The 4,249-nt window shown below is 41.1% G+C and overlaps 1 pseudogene; it reads left to right on the forward strand.

Annotated features, from left to right (window-relative positions):
• Positions 1-2,797: 2,797 nt before the first annotated feature.
• LOC147420315 (uncharacterized) lies at positions 2,798-3,799 on the forward strand (annotated as a pseudogene).
• Positions 3,800-4,249: the final 450 nt, after the last annotated feature.

Raw genomic sequence — 4,249 nt, forward strand, 5'->3', positions numbered from 1 at the left:
TATAAGAACCTTAAAACTGATTTAACACATAATTTTTCACATAACTCGGCAAGAGTTGGCATTCTCATCACTAAAGATGTGAGAGTTAACTTCCGGCGGTGACCCTGCCTCATCTCCATCCACATCTGACGACAGCAATTGGCCCTTTGGACCGTTCTTGCTCTTGTTACTAACTTTGAAGTTGCTGTTGAATGACTAGAGGTTGTCTAGATGGTCATTGTCGGGGATGTAGTGACTCTTGCCACCCTGAAGATCCACCTTCTTCCCTCTCTTCTGAAGACATTTCACCAGTACTTTTGGATCGACGGAGCCCACCATGAGTGAAGGCAGCAATACCCTATATTCCATTGAGGGCTTTCTTCACCCGCTTCATGCAGGCATCGCAGTCTATGGAGACCTAAATCTAATCTAATATAACGTAAATCTAAATCTAGCATAAATAAACGTAAATCTAACTAAAAATAAACCTAAATCTAATTTAACATAAATCTACATCTAACCTAATCTTTAATGTCTTTTATGATAGTTTCCTACGACGTTATAACTCTCTTCTTCTTGTGTGTGTGCGCGTGTGTGGATGTGTGTGCCAATAAAAAGAGATAAATGGTATAACCTTTCTATCACCCATGCCAAGTATGATAGATTGGTTATGCCATTTCCCTCTTGAATAATAGGTCTTGAGTTCAACTCCTCGTCGGCTAGATCTTTAGGTCTTTTAATTTTAATTAGTTTCCTACGACGTTAAATTAGTTTCTCTCTCTTTCTCTCTCAATGTGTGTGCGTTTTTTTGTTTATGCATGTTTTCTCTCTCTTTTCCTCTCTCAATGTGTGGGTTTTTTGTTTATGCATGTTCTCTCTCTCTTTTCCTCTCTCAATGTGTGCGTTTTTTGTTTATGCATCCTCTCTCTCTCTTTTCCTCTCTCAATGTGTGTGTGCATTCTTTGTTTATGTATGTCTGTGTGCGTTTTTATTTATGTTTGTACTCTTTCTCTCTCTCTCTCTCTCTCTCTCTCTCTCTCTCTCTCTCTCTCTCTCTCTCTCTCTCTCTCTCTCTCTCTCTCAAAAACACTATGTGTGTGTGTGTGTGTGTGTGAGAGAGAGAGAGAGAGAGAGAGAGGGAGAGAGAAAGAGGGGAAGGGAACATGAGAGTGAGGAGAGGGAAGGATCATACCTGGCTCTCCTTACTCTCCTCATGTGTGTGTGTGTGTGTGTGTGTGTGTGTGGATAAGAAAGAGAGAGAGAGAGAGAGAGAGAGAGAGAGAGAGAGAGAGGGAGAGCGTTACCTGCTCCTTGCTTGAGGGCGCCCAAAAACTCAGATCTGAGATCTAAGTTTTTGGGCGCTCTCTATTATTTTTTTTAGCCCAGCCGGCGTCGCTATGAGCGTCGCAAATTTACTTGTAAATTTGCGACGCTCATAGCGACGCCGGGATTTTTTTTTTTTGAGCGTCGCTAATATGAATAGCCTCTTGTAGTGGATTTGATTAATACTTGCTCCTCTTTGAGTCCATGTTTTGATAATCCTTCCTCTAACCGGTTGTCATATGAGCTTCCAATAAGGGATTGATAGGTCTTATTCGTCAATGCAAGATGTTGATATCTATCAAAAGTTGAAGGATGTGACCAGGTGGCACCAATTTTGACTTAAATGCACCCAATTTATACTTGATTGCAATGAATTTCATATCTTTAGACTCATATAGATTCTAATTCCTTGAACATGTACCCAGACTAACTCTATTGGGCTTGGTTGCAGACAATTACACTTAGCTATGTCCAACTAGACAAAGTTCAACTCAAAAGATCCAATAGATGCCTCTAGATACATTCCTTCAAAGAGATCCACAATGATCTAGGTGTATCTAATTTGTGAGCATGTAGGTTATATCTCAAGTACTTCCTAGAAAACCCTTTGAAACCCATTGAAGGCCAATTCATAATACAAGGATAAGATTCCTTGCCCAAAAAGTTTCTTTTTATTGGTTGACGCCCTTTTGAAGAGCTAGGATTTATATCATCTCGACTAACAATATCATCATGAGTTATTTTGCCCATCTCAATGTATTCCAAATTGCCACATGTCTTCAAGATGCAATCATAGGTGGTGATTGCATGTGGAGAGATGCTCTTGCTTCCCATCTGCTCAAAACAACTCATAGCTTCTTGGCCCTACCACATGTTTCATACATATCAACCAAGGCAATGCCAAGCATAACGTTTTTTTTTTTCAACAGCCCTTGACCAACAATATCATCACTAGTTCTTCCGCTACAATCCACTACAATCATAATCATGTCTACTAAAATCTCCATCATCATCACTTCCTTGAATATTGCCATCCTCTGTATTTTGAAATTCACTTCTTCTATCATGTCTACCATCACCTGTGCTTTTGTGTCGGTCCTCTTCTTTTAACTTAGCCATGATCTTTAGGTTTTGTCTTTCACAAATTTTAAAATTTAGAGGTAAAGGGTCTGCGCAAAATTGCAAGAAGCCCAGTGATCCCGCCACGACGATGAGGCGTGCAAGGTGCGGCCACGCCTGCAATCTCCGATTGTGTAGAGAATGGACTACGCAAACCCTCCGGTACTACAGTTTGTGTGTGTGTGTGTGTATGAGTGTGTGTGTGTGTGTGTGTGTGTGTGAGAGAGAGAGAGAGAGAGAGAGAGAGAGAGAGAGAGAGAGAGAGAGAGAGAGAGAGAGAGAGAGAGAGAGAAATGCGACTCTGCACAGCGGCCAATGGCCTTCTACAAGCTCTCTAAGCAGGCGGACTGGGTGGATGCAGTAGCTATACTGGAAGATGGCTTGATGGGCACTGCGCATGGGGCAACCATGCCTCTTTTCCTCGGCAAGCTCATTCACTCAATCTACAGCTTTTCTGACTCTGATCGTATGGTCAATTTGTGTGCAGTATAATGCTTGAATTTCTCTGTGTGACAGTTATCTCTGATCACTCTGGCGGTGTGGCCAGTAATTGTGTTGGCTTGAGTATTTTGCACCTATGTGATGATTGGAATTGATGTTAGAAGCCAAGGAGCATACTCATGAATAGCGGAAGTGTCTTTCAAGGTTAGAACCTTTATTACGCTCGTGTTGCATCAAGGTTGCGTTCCCCTGCCTGCTTGTTCAAGGTACACATATATCTCTTGCAGGTTATTGCACAAATGAGGTTAATGAACTCTTTTGTTGGAGAGAAAAAAGTATTTCAATCCTATTCAGGTGCTTTGCGATCTATCAAGAAGTTGGGAATCAAAGCAGGCTTTGCTAAGAGGTTTGGAATAGGATTACTGTATGGAATGGCCTTCATGTTGCAATTATGCATCGTATGTTGTGTTTTCTTGAGTGACCTTTGCAGTATGCATGGACGGATGGAGGAGCTACCGGCAAAACATTAGTGTTTCCCTTGCAGTGCCTAATACTGATGTGGCCTTCACTGCTTGCCAAGCTCATTTGGGTGCTGTCGATTTTGAGTACAAGCAAGGTGAACAACTACTAAAGCTTTGGATTGAGTTTTCCATGTATATTTTGGCCATTATTTCAACAGATCAGGGGCTAAAAGATAGGTAAGCTTGTAGTTTCTTAACTCAAGTACCAAGAAAAGCTTATATGTATTGAATCATGAAACTTGGTCTGAACATCAAGATGCACATATGTATGAAGTAGCTAATGCATTGCTAAGTGTGTAAGCTATCGGTACTTTATAACTTGATGGTGCTTGCATCAATGATTGGAAAAGACGTGATGGTTACAGGCAATAGTGCTGCTAGTTGAGAGCAGGAGCTGTTCCAGTTGTAGGCTATAAGGATCCTCGAGGATGTCAAATGTGATTCTACATGGCACGTTTCTTCTCTATTACAGCTGTGGTCTAGTGCCTTGGTCTGCTAGTTTGTGTACAAAATTGTTTTGTGTGAGCAAGGTAAACACAAGTGCATGCACTTTGACACGCCATTGTTGGAAACCATTAGCAGCCATTTTGTGATTGCGAGCATCATTTGGGCACTCGGTTGACATGCCAAACTCTGGTATATTAGGTAACTCCCTCATACTCTCATTTATAAAACACACATCTATACATGCTTTATGTAATTGTATGAATGAAGATTGAATGCTCGTTGGCCATGTCTCTTTGAGTTGTGTGCATATATCGTTATGGTGGCTAAATATGTAGGTAACTGTACATGAAGGACATGGAATATATTGAAAGACATAATGGTCAATGGAGTTGCTGATTTTTTCAGGTGGAATTTGCAGC

Source organism: Adiantum capillus-veneris, chromosome 28 (assembly GCF_014529385.1).
Source record: "Adiantum capillus-veneris isolate H3 chromosome 28, ASM1452938v2, whole genome shotgun sequence".
Lineage (NCBI taxonomy): Eukaryota > Viridiplantae > Streptophyta > Polypodiopsida > Polypodiales > Pteridaceae > Adiantum > Adiantum capillus-veneris.